General features: G+C 40.9%; 1 pseudogene; it reads right to left on the bottom strand.

Annotated features, from left to right (window-relative positions):
• LOC103198644 overlaps window positions 1-764 on the bottom strand; it is a 10,952-nt pseudogene extending 10,188 nt beyond the window's left edge.
• Window positions 765-17,716: the final 16,952 nt, after the last annotated feature.

Here is a 17,716-nt window from a genome sequence, read left to right as displayed (position 1 = left end):
CTGTGTTAATTGGTTTCCCTTTTCTTTGTTGAAGAGGGTCTGTGCAATCCTTCTGCCTAGTCCGCCATCTTGCCCCGCCTCCTCTCTGCTTTCTTTTTTGTTACTTGAACTTGAGTATGATTTTAGTCCAATAGCTGGAGGATTAGATGGAGTCTGGGCTGTGCTAGCTCCTTGTTTAAACTCTTTTATAGCTCAAAAATGATTGATTAAAGGATACCCTACACTAATCCTGGCTCATTAACATAAAAAAACCCCAATCTGCTTCCAAATGAGATTATAACCACACGTTAGGATTTACAACATATATTTTTGGGAAACACAATTTTAATCCATAATAATCAGTTTTTTTTTTTTTTAAAGTTGCCATATGTTGACTCAGATTTATGACGACTGCATGTGTGTTGGAGTAAAACTGTGCTCTTTAGGGTTTTCACTGACTATTTTTTCAGAAGTAGATCACCAGGCTTTTCTTCTGAGGAACTTCTGGATGGATTTGAACTTTCAACATTTTGGTTAGCAGCCAAGCTCTTAAGCATTTGTGTGACCCAGAGACTCCAATCATTATAAATAAAAAGTGACACTTTCATCTATGTCTCTAGAAACTTACATACGTACATCATAAATTCAAAACCTTGTGGTTATAGTCTCATCTGGAAAGTCTAGGAATTGACTTATATTCAGGTTATATCCATGAATGAGATTTGTGGCATAGTGGTTAAAACATTTGGCTGCTAACTAAAACCTTGGTGGTTTGAACCCGCCATCTCCTCTCCTGAGAAAGATGGGTTAGTCTGCTACTGTAAGGATTTACAGCCTTAGAAACCCTGTGGGACAGCTCTACTTTGTCCAAAAGGGTGGCTATGTCTTGTAGTAATTGACTTGATGGTAGTAGGTTTGGTTTTGGTTTGATTTATATTCAGGTATATATTCTAGTCAAATATATGTCCAGATTGAGGAGTCATAAACATAAAAAGAAAGTATTGAAGGTGGATTTGAGTGCTTTTTAAATAGGTGACTACTTCTAATCATTGCACATAATTTTTCACACACGTTATATTAAGTAAAGCCTGGGCCTTCTCAGATTACTTTATTCACAATAACACACAAAAGGAAGACAACCATTTCAAATATTTATTAGCTAGATGAAATCATGAAGGTATTTTCTTTGTTACAGATTTTTATCGATGGAAGGCATTTATTTCTGTTTGGTAACACTAATACATACTCTGAAGAGGAATTTTATTATGCATAAATAATCCTGTAGACTTAGAAATGACTCCATCAGTCTTTACATGCTCTGTGAGAAATACCCAGTCATAGTTTCCGGAAATAAATTTCTGCAATTTTTGATAATCACCCTCTAAATATTTAAGTAAATTCCGTGAATAAAAATTCAAAGCTCCTCAACAGTCATTCTTTTTCTTACTATAAGCATTTATTATAATTTGAAGCATCCTATACAGTGAGTATTTTTAGTACTTTTAGTATGATTAAAAATAATCAACTTCCATAAAACTTCTTAGGAACACAACTGTAGGGCAAAAAGTAATATGTGTTGAATTTTTCTTTTATGAACCACAATTCATTTTAGCACTATATCATCAACTAGTGAACGGTTAGCTTTACTCATTTCTCACACACATCTTGAATGACTAATTTGTGCCCAACCTACCATAAGGGATAAACTTATCTTTCAGCAGCCAAGAATATTGAAATAAAATAAAAATGTCATCTATAACCTTATCTTCAATTCTGTAACATTAACTTTCATTTTAATTTACTTTTTATTGCTTCTAGCTTAATATTCCTTTACAATATTTAAATAATGCTACTCTTGTCATATAGAAATCCCTGCATAAGAAGCAGCCACATAGTAGTTTATATTCAGTCTCAAGTGGATGGGAACTCAGATTGCTTGTATTATAGGATATTCAATCTGATGATGCTGATTGATAAAAAATAAATGATGTTGGATCCTTTGAATTCATTTACAAAAGGTGATAGTTGGAACTTTAACTGATAAAAAACTTCTAATTTAGGATTTTTAATCATATCTATCCTAATCAGAAATAGAAATAGAATGTTATCCTGTCTTCATAAATTGTCTTGCTTGCAAGTAATATGATAACTTTCTAATTGTTTATATTTTTAAGGATTTATATTTGTGTGTGTGTGTCTACCAAATCCAGAGGACACTTGTAGCATTTTCTAGGTGATATGGAGAGTTGTGAAAGTTCAGAAAGGGGTGTCAAGTAGGGAGACAAAGGGAGTTCTTTGGTTACAGTTTGATTTCATCCTGTCTCAGTCCTCAGATCATCTATAATTCTACCACCAAAGCAAACAATGTTAATCTTTTGGTATAATTCTTTTATATTTTCTTAGTTTTTTTAAAGGTATATGCTTTAGAAAAAACTAGTCACATCCATTGATATAAGCAGTCTTTATAATTTCATAGGCAATAGAACTGATTGATAGTTTTAATTCATGTATGAATGAAATAGCTGGAAAAAAATTTAGTAAGAGTAAAAAGGAATAATAAAGTAGTAAGTCTAGAAAGAGTAGAATGTCCAGGATTTTGGACTCAAGTTAAAACTTACTAAGAAGTTACTGCCATGTAAATCAGGATCTGTGTTAGAGAGGGTGTGAAAGATTATTCAGGTTCAGTTGTACTTTCCTGTAAATGCTTCTGATATAAACTCAGCTGTGTCACTATCAGTGGTGCTATCATTAGTGGCAAGTGTAGTGTCATAAAATGTGCTAAGGCTAAATGGAGAAGTGTCATCAGTAGTGATGGCAGTATTGTTTGTGGTGTCAATAGGTGGAATTGTGGTGTCAAGAGAGGTCGTGCTATCAAATGTGTTAGAAGTATGTATGGTAGTGGGTGTCATGGGGTTGTCAGAGGCCAGCTCTTCAGTGAAAACAGGTGTGCTGAGTGCATCACCTAAAGTGGTGTAGGGTACTGCTGTGGTAGCTGATGCAGTGGTAGCAGGTGTAGTGAGGGCTGTTGAGGTACTAATGGAAGCAGTGTTTGAGGCATCAGATATGGTGGTAGAAGGAGCTGAAGTCATTGTGGCTGTAGGTGTGGGACTGGTTATAACAGATGTAGTAGTGCGACCAGGTGTGGTAGGAGCAGCCTGCGTGCTTATAAAAGTGGCAGAAGTGGTTGTGGAGGCAAGTGTAGTAAAATTGGCTGTAGTAGCTATGGCAGTGTAAGTAGCAGCATATGTAATGTTTGCAGATGCTGAGGAAGATTCACCACTGGTGGTGGAAGAGGTCTCAGAAATTGTAGTGACAGCTGATGTAGAAAAGAGATCAGCTGTGGTAGTGACTCTCTCTGAGATGGCAGTGGTGGTAGTTTGAGTAGGTGTGGTAGGGTCATCTGTGCTGGTAGAAGTGGTAGAAACAGACTGTATGGTTGAGGAAGATGATAAGATGGTAGTGGCAGGAATGATGCTGGGACTTGCAGCAGATGAAATAGATAGAACATCTGTGTTTGTGGCCGGGGGTGTAGTTATGCAAGAGGCAGATGTGCTAGCTGCAGCAGGTGTGGCCATGATGATAGTTGATGGAGAAAGCATCTCAGCTGTGGAGGTAGCAGCCTTCATGGTGAGAGTGGTAGGGGCTGTGCTAGTGACTGCAGCAGATGAACTTGAGGGAAGAGTCATGGTAGTGGCACCTTGTGAGGTTCTGGAAGGGGCAGCAGTAATTGTGGCATCAGATGAGAGGGAGACTGCAGCTGTGGTGATGACAGACCCAGGGCTGGTAGATGTGGGTGAGGCTGTGGGAAAAGCAGTAGAGAATGGGATGGTGGTAGCAGAGAGAGTGGTGTCAGCCTGAGAATTGGCTGAGGAATAAGAAATGATTGTGGTGGAAGGGGCTGTGCTGGTGACTACAGAAGATGAATTTGAGGGAAGAGTCATGGTAGTGGCTCTCTGTGAGGTGCTGGAAGGGGCAGTAGTTCCTGTGGCAGCTGTTGTGGAAGAGACCACAGCTGTGGTGATGACAGGCACAGTGGTGGTAGATGTGGATGAAGCCATGGCAAGAGCAGAAGGGACAGATATGGCGGTAGCAGAGGTGGTGGTGTCAGGCTGAGCAGTGGTTGAAGAAGATATGTTCATAGTGGCAGGGGCTGTGCAGGTGACTGCAGTGGATGAACTTGACAGAAGAGCTGTGTTAGTGGCTCTCTGTGAGGAGATGGAAGGGGCTGAAGTACTTGTGGCAGTAGGTGTGGCTGCAGATGAGAAGACCTGAGCTGTGGAAGTGACAGGCTGAGTGGTGGTAGTTGTGGAGGAGGTTGTAGGAAGAGCAGTAGAGAAGGGTATGGTGGTAGCAGAGAGGGTGGTGTCAGCCTGAGCATTGTCTGAGAAAGAAGAAATGGTGGTAGTGGCAGATGTGATGCTGGGACTTGCAGCAGATGAAATAGATAGCAAAGTTGTGTTTGTGGCTGGTGGTGTGGTCCTGGAAGAAGCAGATATACTCATCACAGCAGGTGTGGTAATGGTTCTAGCTGATGAGGAAAACACCTCAGCTGTGGAGGTGGCAACCTTTGTGTTGACAGTGGTAGTTGTATAAGTAGGTGTGGTGGTAGGAGCAGATGTGGTGGTTGAGGCAGACTGCATGGTGGTTGAGGAAGAAGAAATGGTTGTGGCAGAAGGTACAGCTGTGTTTGTGATTGGTAGTGTGGTACTGGAAGAGGCCAACGTACTTGTTGTAGCAGGTGAGGAGATGGTGACTGCAGTAGATGAACCTGAGGGAAGAGTCGTGGTAGTGGCACTCTGTGAGGTGCAAGAAGGAGGAGTGGTACTTGCGGCAGCAGATGTGACAGCAGATGAGGAGGAGCTCACAGCTGTGGTGATGACAGGCCCAGAGGTGGTAGATGTGGATGAGGCTGTGGAAGGAGCAGTTGAGAAGGGGATGATGGTAGCAGAGGGAGTGGTGTCAGCCTGAGCACTGGCTGAGGAAGAAATGGTTGTAGTGACAGAGGCTGTACTGGTGATTGCAGCAGTTGAGCTTGACAGAAGAAGTGTGGTAGTGGCACTCTGTGAGGAGCTGGAAGGGGCTGAGGTACTTGTGGCAGCAGGTGTGGCTGCAGACGAAGAGATCTGAGCTGTGGAGGTGACAGGCTGGGTGGTGGTAGTTGTGCAGGAGGTTGTGGTAAGAGCAGTAAAAAAAGATGTTGTGGTAGCAGGGAGGGTGGTGCCAGCCTGAGTGGTGGTTGAAGAAGAAGAAATAGTCATAGTGGCTGGTGTGGTGTTGGGACTTGTAGCAGATGAAATAGACAGGACAGCTGTGTTCATGGCTGGTGGTGTGGTACTGGAAGAGACAGATGTGTTCATCACAGCAGGTATGGTAATGGTGGCAGCTGATGAGGAAAACACCTCAGCTGTGGAGGTGGGAGCCTTTGTATTGACAATGGTAGTTGTATAAGTAGGTGTGGTGGTAGAAGTAGAGGTGGTGGTTGAGGCAGACTGCACAGTGGTTGGGGAAGAAGAAATAGTTGTGGCAGAAGGTACAGCTGTGTTTGTGGCTGGTGGTGTGGTACTGGAAGAGGCGGATGTACTTGTAGCAGGTGAGATGATGGTGACTGCAGTAGATGAATTTGAAGGAAGAGTCATGGTAGTGGCACTCTGTGAGATGCTGGAAGGGGCAGTAGTTCTTTTGGTAGCAGATGTGGGAGCAGATGAGGTGGAGACAACAGCTGTGGTGATGACAGACCCAGAGGTGGTAGATGTGGAGGAGGCTGTGGGAAGAGCAGTAGAGAAGGAGATGTTGGTAGCAGAGAGAGTGGTGTCAGCCTGAGCAGTGGCTGGGGAAGAAGAAATGGTCATAGTGGCAGGGACTGTGCTGGTGACAGCAGCAGATGAACTTGATAGAAGAGGTGTGGTACTGGCACTCTGTGAGGAGCCAGAAGAGGCTGAGGTACTTGTGGCAGCAGGTGTGGCTGCAGATGAAGAGATCTGAGCTATGGCAGTGACAGGCTGAGTAGTGGTAGTTGTGGAGGAAGTTGTGGGAAGAGCAGGAGAAAAAGGTGTTCTGGTAGCAGGGAGGATGGTGTCAATATGAAAGGCAGTTGAAGAAGAAGAAATGGTCATAGTGGCAGGTGTAATGCTGGGAATTGCAGCAGATGAAATAGATAGGACAGCTGTGTTAGTGGCTGGTGGTGTGGTACTGGAAGAGACAGATGTGTTCATCACAACAGGTGTGGTTATGTTGGTAGCTGATGAGGAAAACACCTCAGCTGTGAAGGTGGCAACCTTTGTGTTGATAATGGCAGTTGTGTCAGTAGGTGTGGTGGTAGTAGTAGATGTGGTGGCTGAGGCAGACTGCATGGTGGTTGGTGAAGAAAAAATGGTTGTGGTGGGAGGGACAGCTGTGGTTGTGGCTGGTGGTGTGATACTGGAAGAGGCAGATGTGTTTGTCACAGCAGGTATGATGATGGTGGTAGCTGATTCAGAAAACACCTCAGCTGTGGAGGTGGCAGCTTTCATGTTGACAGTGGTAGTTGTGTTAGTAGGTGTGGTAGTAGGAGAAGAAGTAGTGGCTGAGACAGACTGCATGGTGGTTGGGGAAGAAGAAATGGTTGTAGTGGGAGGGGCTGTGCTGATGACTGCAGCGGATGAACTTGAGGGAAGAGTCATGGTAGGGGCACTTTGTGAGGTACTGGAAGGGGCAGTCATTCTTGTGGCAGCTGAGGTGGCAGCAGATGAGGAAGAGACCGCAGCTGTGGTGATGGCAGGCACAGAGGTGGAAGATGTGGAGGAGGCTGTGGGAAGAGCAGTAGAAAAAGGGATGGTGGTAGCAGAGAGAGTGGTGTCAGCCTGAGCAATGGCTGAGGAAGAAGAAATTGTCATAGTGGCAGGGGCTGTGCTTGTGACTGCAATGGATGAACTTGAGGGAAGAACTTTTTTAGTGGGACTCAGTAAGGAAGTGGTAGGGACAAAAATACTTGTGGCAGCAGGTGTGGTAGTAGATGAGAAGACCTGTTCTGTGGTGGTGATGGGCTGACTAGTGGTTGTTGTGGAGGAGGTTGTGGGAAGAGCAGTAGAGATAGTGGTTGTTTCAGTAGAGGTAGTGGTGTCATCTTGAGTGTTGAAAGAGTGAGCAGAAGTTCTCGTTGTGGAAAATGTGGCATTGATAGCAGGAGAAGAAGAAGTTAAGATCCCAACTGTGGTGGAGAAAGCAAAAGTGATTGTTTCAAGGGGTGAGGTGTTGAATGCAGCAAAGGAGTTAGAGATGTTAGCTGAGGTCATGAAAGGAGCAGATGTGGTTGTATCAGATGTTACATTGGAATTAACTGTGGTTGAAACTTCTGTGGTCGTGGTAGGGGTGTTGGTGGCCACAGATGTGGTACTTTTGGATGATGCTATAGACGCTCCAGGTGTGGTGAAAGAAACAGGTTTAATAGTGGTCTCAGCTAATGGTGTGGTCACAGATGTCATGGTTGTAGGAGCAGGTGTGGTATGAGCAGCAGTGGTGGTTAGAGAACCAGTAGTGACAGACTGTTTAGCAGAGGAATGAGGAGAAATGGTTGTGGCAGCAGGTGAGCTGAGGGGCCTTTCAGTGGTGGTGGTGGGCTCTGTGGTGACAGAAAGAGCTGAAGAGGTGGTGGTAGTAAGAGTAGTGACAGTGTCAGGAGTTGTAGTTTCAATATCATACTCAAAAGTAGTGTCATCAAATGTGGTAGACTCAAAGGTTGTCAAGTCTTCTGTGATGACCTCTGTACTTGGTATGGCATCAGTAGATGAAGCTGTAGTATCATCCATCATAGTAGGAAAAAGAGCAGATGAGTCAGGTATAGTAGGAAAAATAGAATTTGTGGTGATTTCAGGGGTGGTCACAGTGGTTGATGGTGAGGTGTGCTCAGGATATGTTGTGACAGAAGGTGGTGAAGTGCTGGAAGATGTGGAAGAAGCTGGTAAGATGGTGGTGGCAGTAGGAGTGAAAGCAGCAGGAGTGGTGGCTGGAGAGCTGACAGCATCAGCCAAAGGAGTGGTGGAGAGAGCAGCAACGGTCGTGGTAGCAGCGGTGGTGTGACTGACTTCACTGGGTGAGACAGAGAGGACAGCTGTATCTGTGGCTACCTGTGCGGTGCTAGAATGGGAATCCATTATTGTGGTAGCTTGTGTGGTGCCAGGAGCAACAAAGGGGGAAGTGGCCATGGAAGCAGCTGTGGTGGAGACTACTGTGGTCATGACAGGTATGTTAGTGGCAGCAGAGGTGATACTTGTGGGTGTAGCTGCTTTAGAAGAGGTAGACAAAGCAGATGGGTTAGTAGAGACAGCAATAGCAACAGTTGTGGTGGAAACCTCAGTTGTGGAGGGGGCAGCATGAGTAGTGTTTGGAGGAGTAGGTGCTGGAAGGGTGGAAGCTGTGGTGGGGCCAGTGTCTGTGATAATAGAAGGAGAGGAAGTTGTAGAGAGAGTAGTAGAAACAGTTGTGGTGGCAGCAGGTACATCTGTGGATGTGGTTGACTGTGTGCTGCTAGAAAAGGCAGAAGTGCTTGTGGTCTCAGGTGATGTATAGAAGGCCATAGAGGTGAAATCAGTAGTGTTGGGTTCATAATAAAGTGGAGTGTCAACAATTCTGCTTGAGTAAGATGTTGATGTGCCATCTGTAGAGGCCAGAGTTGTGGCCAATGAATCAGTGAATGAAGCTGTGGTATCTGGTCCTGTAGTCAAGTAAGGTACAGCGGGGACAGTGGTAGTGGTGGAAATAAAATTTGTGGTTGTTTCAGGGATGGTCATTGTGGATGCTGTTGTATGAAGGACAGCTGATGTTGTGGACCAACTATCTGTGGTAGTGGCTACTTCTGTGGTTGTAGAAGTAGGAGCAGTTTTGGGCACAGCTGCAATTGCAGTGGCTGGGTTCATATTATTATCAGCCTCTGAAGTGATAGGTGTAGAGCTGGCTGTCAGCGCAAATGTGGACGTAGGTGTTGTAGCAGCAGATGTGGTAGCGAAAGCCCATGCTGTGGTAGAAGGTGTTGAATTGGTCACAGCAGTAGGTGTAGTACTGCTATGAGCAGACACAGTAGAGAGAAAAGTTTCAGTGATGGAGGTAGAAGAAATTGAAGGAAAAATGGTAGAGGAAGTGGGAGTGATTGAAGCATCAGATGTGGTAGAGAGATCCACTAAGGTGGGGAAAACTTCTGTGATAAAGGAGCTTGAAGTAACTTCGGGAGCAGATGTGGTAGAGGCAACTATGGTTCTTGGTGCTGTAGAGAGAGAAGCCTTGGTGGTGGTTGGCAACTTTGTAGTATCAGCAGCTCTTAAGGTGCTTCCTACCAGAACTGTAGTAGTGGCTGATGATAGCACGGCTGTATTGACAGTTGATGCAGTGGTAGTAGTGGGTGCAGTGGTGGGAGATATAGACTGAGAAGCTGAATTTTTGGTGACAGGAAATGTAGTTTTTGAGACAGTTGTTGATAAATTAGAAACAGGAGTTGTAGTGGTAGCTTCAGCATCTTTGGAGGTAGTGAGAGATTTAGTAGTTTTCATCACAGATTTGGTAGTTGGAGCAGAGTTTGTAATAGGTGGATTGGTGACAGAGAAACTAGTGATTTCAGCTTGGTTGAGAGATACAGTCTCAGATGAGTTGGCATCAGCTGTGGTATTGCTACTGTTTGAAAGTTCAGTGCTGGTTGTCTGAGCCTTGGTAAAGGTAGTCAGTTTTGTAGTAGGAGTTTTCATCTTTGTGGTGAATTTGGTTGTAAAGGTAACAGTCTTAGAATTGGTGGATTTGGGAGAAGTGGTGGGGTTGGTGGTACTAGATTTATAGGTAGAAGGCAAAGGCTTGATAATTGTAGATTTGTTAGTGGTGAAGGTGGTAGGATACAAACTTGTGGAGGACTTGGTGGTGGATGTCACAAGTTTTTTTGTGGTAGAGGATGTAGTAATAATTGTGGCAGGTTTATTAGTGATAGAGGATTTGGTGGTAGGAGTAATGGAGGATTTGGGGGTATTAATCATGGATTTGTTAGAAGCAGTGGATTTTGTAACCATGGAGCTGGAATCTGGGCAAGATTTAGTGCTAGAAAGCATAGAGCTTTTGATGGGATTTCTGGTATATGATGCAGGTTGAACAGTCGTGGAAGCTTTGGTGATCAGCAAAGATGGTCCTGAAGATAGAGGCTTAGAGGCTGCTGGATTAAGATTTAATGGCAACTTTCCAGGTTGTAGGGGAGGACATACCCCTGGAAAATGATGATGAGAGCCAGGTTTAGGTTTCAATGTTGGTTTTTGAGAAGGTCTGTGTGGACGAGGTCGCCTTGGACCTTGTTTCTTTGAGCCAGGGCGCTTGGTAGGTTTATGTGGATAGGGACTAAAATACTGGTTTTGTACAGCAGGATGACTGAGCAAAGGCACCTTTGGTTCAGGTTTTGGTTGGCCAGGATAGTGATGCAGAGGTCTTGGTTGGTGAGGTCTCCAATGAGAAGGTAGATACTCTGGCTTTTTGTTTCCCTGTCTTATGATTACTTTTGCATTAGGTTTTCCTTGGCTAGGCTGTTTTCTTATTGGTTTATTCAAATGACATTTTGAAGGCACAGTCTGATTACAATTGAGCACATTGGGCCCAGTCTTTGCTTGACTTGTTTGTTGCTTTATGATTGGATTTTCAAAAGGTTTTCTTTGTCCAGGTGTTTTCCTTGGACCTTGTGCTTGTGGTTCAGTGCGATGTTTACCTTTTGGACCATTTGGAACTGAAGGTAGTTTGGGTAGTTTTGGGCTTTGTTGAAATTTGCTACCAGACTGAGTTTTAGGTCTCGTTGGTAAGTTTTTAATTCTAGGTTTCTTAAGAACTGATGAATTCCTATAATTTGGAGGTTGGTGAAGATGTTTTTGCACAGGAGATTTTTGAAGCGGTCTTGATTGGCCGGAAGGATGACGTCTTTGTTTACTAGGTTGGTTCCTTACCATTTCGGTTTTGTTTGTTTTATTTGCAATAGGTTTTGAGTTTAGAGGTAGTTTAACAGTATTTAAATGATTTTTTCTTTGGCTAATTTGTTTTTTTATAGGAGTCTTTGTTTGACTGATTTGTTGTTCCTTTGTTTCTTTATTATGAAGTTTGGGTTGGACATATGTTTTTTGTAGACCCAATGCTTGTGGCTCAGTTTGATGGTGACTATTTCTTTTACCAATTGAAACTGCAGGTGACTTGGGTCTTTTTGGATTTTGTTGAACTTTGGATCTGGGATTAGGATTTCTTAAAACGTTTTTAACAGTTTTTCTTTGCCAAGATTTGGCTTTATTAATTGTGGGGGGAGCTCTTGAATTTCTTTGATTTGGAGGGTGGTTGACATTTTGTGTGTGATTTATTTGACCAGTCTTGGGTTGACCAACTTGGTGAAGTCTAGGCCCAGTTGGCTCAGGTTTATGTTTTATATATTTATTTCTGTTGCCTCCATTTGCTCTACGCTTATGGTTTGAGGGTGTATGTTGTTTTATTTCCGAAATATTGAAATGATGGTTTTTCTGGTCAGTTTCCTTTTGTATTAAAGTTTTCATTTGACTGGATTGGTCTCTGATGGGTTTTTTATGAAGTTTTGATTTACTAACTGTTTTTTGTAGTTTAGCTTGGTGTTGACTATTTCTTTTACCAATTGAAGATTCAGAAGGCTTAGATTGTTTTGGGTTCTGTTGAAGGTTGGTAGTAGTATGAGGTTGGGATTTCTTTGGTAATTTTTTAGCAGTTTTGTTTTGGTGAGATTTGGTTGGTCTGGGTATTTTGTGAGTTGTTGAATATCTGGGGCTTTGAATTTTGTGGCTACTCTGTGGTTCAGGAGATTTTTGCTGAGTATTTGATTGACCAGATGGATGAGGTCCACGCATGGCTATCACCAACCTCTTTTGATCATTTTCTTTTGCTTTGGGCTTAAAGATTCTAGTCTGTTTTGTTTCTGTAGTGTTGAAATTGGTTTTTCTCTGATCATTTTGTTTTCTTACAGGGTTTCTTACGAGACGTGGTTGTTTTTTCTTAACTTTATTCTTTTCAATTTTTGGTTGGCCAGATATTTTCTGAGGCTTTGGTTTTTGGTTCCCATTTCCTATAACGTTTGAAAGTGAAGATGTTTTAGTTTGGTTTCTGCTCTGTTGACTAATAGTATGTGCAGGAGACCTAGATTTCATTGCTAATTTTTTATGTGTTTTGCCTGTGTGAGATTTGAATGGAGTAGATCTTTTGTGAGAAGTTATTTTTGTATTATTTTGGGGTTGATGGCTCTTTTTTTGTGCAAGAGATACTTGATTAGGTTTTGATTGTCCAAGTTGGTCATGTCTAGGCCTGGAGACTTTGGGTCTCAGCTTATTGCTTTGTTGTTTTGTCTCTTTAGTCCTGTTTTGTCCATTTGATGTTGCCTTAGGATTTGACAGCAGGGCTCGTTTTGCTCTAGAATTATGAAAATTATGTTGTCTTTGGTTAGTTTGATTTTGTGTAGTTTTTATTTGACTGGGTTGTTGCTTTATGACTTTATTTTTCTGAAGTCTTGATTTGCCTGTTTTCTGCAGACCTACTGTCTGTTGCTTTATTTTATATTGACTATTTTTTTTACTTGTTGAAAATCCAGGTGTCTTAGTAAGACCTGGGTTCTGTTGAATATTTATATTATAAGGAAATTTAGATTTGTTTGATACATTCTTAGCAGTTTTGACTAGATAAGTTTCAGTACTGCGAACTCCTTTGTCAGCTGGTTTATTTATGTTATTCTGGAGTTGGCTTTCTAGATGTGCAGATTTTTGATGAGCTTTTAGTTGGCTAATTTGATGTTTTTTAGTTCCATTTAGGTAATTTCCCTTTATAATATGCTGTACTTTTTTACTTTTAGTTTGTTTTTGTTCAGATGCTTTTGACTGAGAGAGTGATTGGTTACGTATGTGTGGGTTAATTAATAAGTTTGACACAGTTTTGGGTTTAATATTTTTTTGAGATGAAGGAAGTTGGGAATGTCCTAGTTTTGAATGAATGTAGCTGTCTGTGAGACGTTTATTACTTTTAATTAAATTTTGAGTAGGTTTAACAGTATTAGACTTGGCAGTGCTAGATCTTGGTTTAACTGGTGAATTCAGATAATTTGAGTATAGTTGGCTACTTTGTTGTACTGCAGAATTTTGACTGGATTTAGTCTTATCAGATCTCTTTGAACCAGCAGGATTCAAATGGGCTTGAAGGCCTCCAGATTTTTGTTGAGCAGATGTATTTGGTTGAAAAGGAACCCAACCATGCTGAAGTGAAGATGATGCTTGGGCAGCTGGATTCATCTGGAGTCTGTTTTTCAGCCTGCTTTGTCTTTCTTGTGTCCTACTTATCTAAGGAAGAAAAAGAAAAAAAATGTTTAGTAGGAATAATTTTTTCTTTAAGGCTTTGCAGATTAAAAATCTTGAGTGAGTAATTCTTCTTTCTGTACTTGATAAAACTCAGTTAGTATTTATTAGCTGATAGGAATAACTCTGCTTTACCTGAAACAACTAGTGGCTGGAGGTAAAGCTCTAGTTCAGGAGGTCTCTCCAAATATCACATAGTAGCCATCAGCACAGTCTTAAAGACTGGCACATTCTCTACCCTGGTTGTCTTGTGGATGAGGTTGTGAGGCTCTGCTTTCCCGATTGTATTGCAACACTTCAAATTTATGGAGGGATTAACATATATTTACATTAAAGGACTTAACCACTTTAGATACTCAATATATGCTTATTGGAAAAAGAGAAATGGCCTCCATCATACAATAGCCTGACAACTAATTTTTCTCCACTACTTATATATATATATATATATATATATATATATCAGCATGCCCATCAGACAACACACTAAATAATCTTCATAGAGCTTCCTATAATCCTTCAGTCTGACACAAAATATCCTCCTTTCCTAATTAAATAGAGAAGGATGTGACAATCTGCTTCCATAAAGATTTACAGCCTTGGAAACCTTATGGGGCAGCTCTCTGTCTTATAGGTTGCTATGAATCAGAATTAAGTCACCAGCAATTGTTTTTTTTTTTTTTGTTTCCTAATTAAACAATTAGTTGAAATTAATTAATTAATTATAAATAATTTTATTTTAAATAATTAAATAATTAATGTTTAGAATCACGAATTGATCATTTTTAGCTCTCTATGATCCCAATTGGTCATACTGTGGTGGCTTGCATCTTACTGTGACACTGGAAGCCATGTCACTGGTATTTAAATACTGGCAGGGCGACGAATGGTTGACAGGATTCGGTGGAGCTTCCAGACTAAGAGAGACTGAGAAGATGGGTGGGGCTATCCAATTCTGAAAAAAATTGGTCACTGAAAACCTTAGTAATAGCAGTGAAATATTGTCTGATATATTACTGAAAAACTTTATGAATAGCAGTGAAATATTGTCTGGTACTGTGCAGGAAGATGAGCTCCTCAGGTTGGAAGACACTCAAAATATGATTGGGAAAGAACTTCCTCCTCGAAGTAGAATCAACCTTAATGGTATGAATGAAATAAAGCTTTTGGCGCTTCCAACTGCTGATGTGTCACACCTCAAAATTGGAAGAAACAGATGCAAACATCCATTAATAATAAGAATGTGAACTGTATAAAGAATGAATTTAGGAAAATCAAAAATGGTCAAAATGAAATAGAACTCATAAAGATTGATATCCTAGGCATTAGTGAACTGAAATGGATTGGCACTGGCAATTTTGAATCTCACAATCATATGTTCTACTATGCTGGGAATGACAAACTGAAGAGGAATGGTATCTTAATGATTGTCAAAAGGAACATTTCAACATATATCCCATCTCTCTGCTGTCCTACCACCACAGTATGACAAACGGGGATCCTACAGAGATAAAAATGATCAATTCATGACTCTAAAGATTAATTCTGATTAAGCAGATTGTTTAATTAGGAAAAAAACCAATAATATCCATATACTTATAAGGGAGACCACTTAATACTACTATTATTTAAATTTATACACCAACCACTAAAGCCAAAGATGAAGAAATTGAAGATGTTTTACCAACTTCTGCAGTCTGAAATTGACCAAACATACTCTCAAGATGCACTGATAATTACTGGTGATTGGAATGAAACAGTTGGAAAAAAAGATGAATCATTGGTAGTTGGAAAATAATAGCCTTGGTGATAGGAATGATAGCAGAGATAGCATGCTAGAATTTTGCAAGACCAATGACTTAATCGTTGCAAATATCTTTTTTTCCAGCAACATAAATGGCACCTATTCATGTGGAACTCATCAGATGGAATACACAGAAATCAAATCAACTACTTCTTTGGAAAAAGGTGATGGGGAAGTTTAAGATCACCAGTCAAAAAAGGCCAGGAACTGACTGTGGAACAGAACAATAATTGCTCATAAGCAAGTTCAAGTGGAAGCTGGAGAAAATTAAAACAAGTCCATGAGAGCCAAAATAAAACCTTGATTTTATCTCACCTTAATTTAGAGACCATCTGAAGAACAGATTTGAGGCACTGAACACAAATGACTGAAGACCAGACAAGTTGTGAGATGACATCAAGGACATCATACATGAAGAAAGTAAAACTTGTTGTTGTTGTTAAGTGCCGTCGAGTCGTTTCCGACTCATAGCGACCCCATGCACAGCAGAACGAAACACTGCCCAATCCCGTGCCAGCCCCACAATCCCTGCTATACTTGATCCCATCATCGCAGCCACCATATCAATCCATCTCGTTGAAGGCCTCCCCCTCTTTCATCGACCCTCCACCCTACCAAGCATGACATCCTTCTCCAGGGAATGGTCCCTTCTTACAACATGACCAAAATAGGTGAGACAAATTCTGGCCATTCTTGCTTCCAAGGAGCATTCTGGCTGCACTTCCTCCAGGACAGATCTGTTAGTTCTTTTAGCAGTCCATGGTACTTTCAGCATTCTCCGCCAGCACCGCAACTCAAAAGCATCAACTCTTCTTCGGTCTTCCTTATTCATTGTCCAGCTCTCACATGCATACCAGGTGATTGGAAATATCATGGCTTGTGTCAGGCACACCTTAGTCCTCAAGGAGATATCCTTGCTCCTCAGCACTTGAAACAGTTCCTTCGCAGTTGACTTTCCCAATGCTACACGTCGTCTAATGTCCTGACTGCTGCTTCCATTGGCATCGATTGTAGAACCAAGCAACGTGAATTCCTTGACAACCTCAATCTTCTCTCCATTTATTGTGATGCTGCTCATTGGTCCAGTTGTGAGGATTTTTGTTTTCTTTATGTTGAGATGTAATCCATACTGCAGACTGTATTCTTCAACCTTCATCAGTAAAAGTAAAACTGGAAGAAACCAAACCCACTGCTGTTGAGTCAACTCTGACTCATAGTGACCCTTAACGACAGAGTAGACCTGCTCTGTACGGTTTCCAAGACTGTAATCTTTTCTGGAAGCAAACTGTCTCATCTTTCTTCCAGGAAGCACCTGGTGGGGTTGAATCACCGACTTCTTTTGGTTAGCAGCAGAATGCTTTGACCACAGTGCCACCAGAGCTTCTTTGCAGAAAGAAAAAGGCCAGTAAGAGGACAAGAAAGGAAGAAAAGACCAAAATGGATGTCAGAAGAGATTCTGAAACATGCTTTTGAATGGAAAGTAGCTAAAGTGAATGGAAAAAGTGATGAAATGAAAGAGCGGAATAGAAGATTTCAAAGGGAAATTTGAGAAGATAAAGTAAAGTATTATAATGAAATGTGCAAAGAACTGGAATTATAAAATCAAAAGGGAAGAACACACTCAGCATTTTTCAAGCTTAAAGAACCAAAAAATAATTGAATATATAATATAAAATAAATCCAACTGAAAAATCTTGAAAATATATGTAGGCACAAAGTACTGTGAAAATAACTAGAAAAGCATTAAAAAGAAGTAAAAGTAACTTTTAAAAATGAAAAACATAATAGGGCTAAAAAACTGAGTTGATATATTTAACTGCAGATTAGTTAAAACTCAAGAGAGAACTGGAAGATATATTTGAAGAAGTTATTCAGAATGTAACACAGGCAGTAAAAAAATGGAACACATAAAAGTATTAAAAGCCATGGAAGGTATAGTGATAAGGGCTAAGCTTACACATCTTTGTTAAAATTCGCACTTCTCTGCCCCACCCCCACAAAAAATAAATGAATAGATGTATTATTTGAAAAGAGAATGACTGAGAATTTTCTACAAGCACAGAAAGATAACAATCCATAGATTTAAGAAATCTAAATGAAATCTCTTCCTGCACACATCATAGTTAAACTGTAGAATTCCAAAGACAAAATCATAAAATCTGCCTGAAAATCATAGACGAAAAGGCAAATGGCTTTAAGAGTGAAAATTAGCATTTTATTAGTAAAAATGGAAACCATGAAACAGTGAGATTATATCTTTGATGTGTTGAGAGACCACAATTTTTTATCTAGGATTCTAAGCCCAGTGATGATATTGAGCAAAAAAAGTGGTGACTATAAATGTAAATCTAAATGTTGACTGTATGAAGCAAAAGTAATAACTTTTTTTTTTTTGTGTGTGTGTGGTTTAAAAAGGAAAGTAAAGGAGAGACTCAAAAATGAAAACAAGCTATATAAATTAGGAGAGGGCTGAAGGGAGTTAAAATATATGATCTAGAGGAGCACAAAAATACTGAATAATTTTGTTATTCTTAGGTGCCTTTGAGTTGGTTCCTACTCATAGCGGCACTATGTACAATGGAATGAAACGCTGGTT

Source organism: Orycteropus afer, unplaced genomic scaffold (assembly GCF_000298275.1).
Source record: "Orycteropus afer afer isolate SDZICR_OR568_19922 unplaced genomic scaffold, OryAfe1.0 scaffold00098, whole genome shotgun sequence".
Taxonomy (NCBI): Eukaryota; Metazoa; Chordata; class Mammalia; order Tubulidentata; family Orycteropodidae; genus Orycteropus; species Orycteropus afer.
The sequence above is the reverse complement of the archived record's forward strand: the minus strand, read 5'-3'. Positions and strand labels throughout refer to the sequence as shown.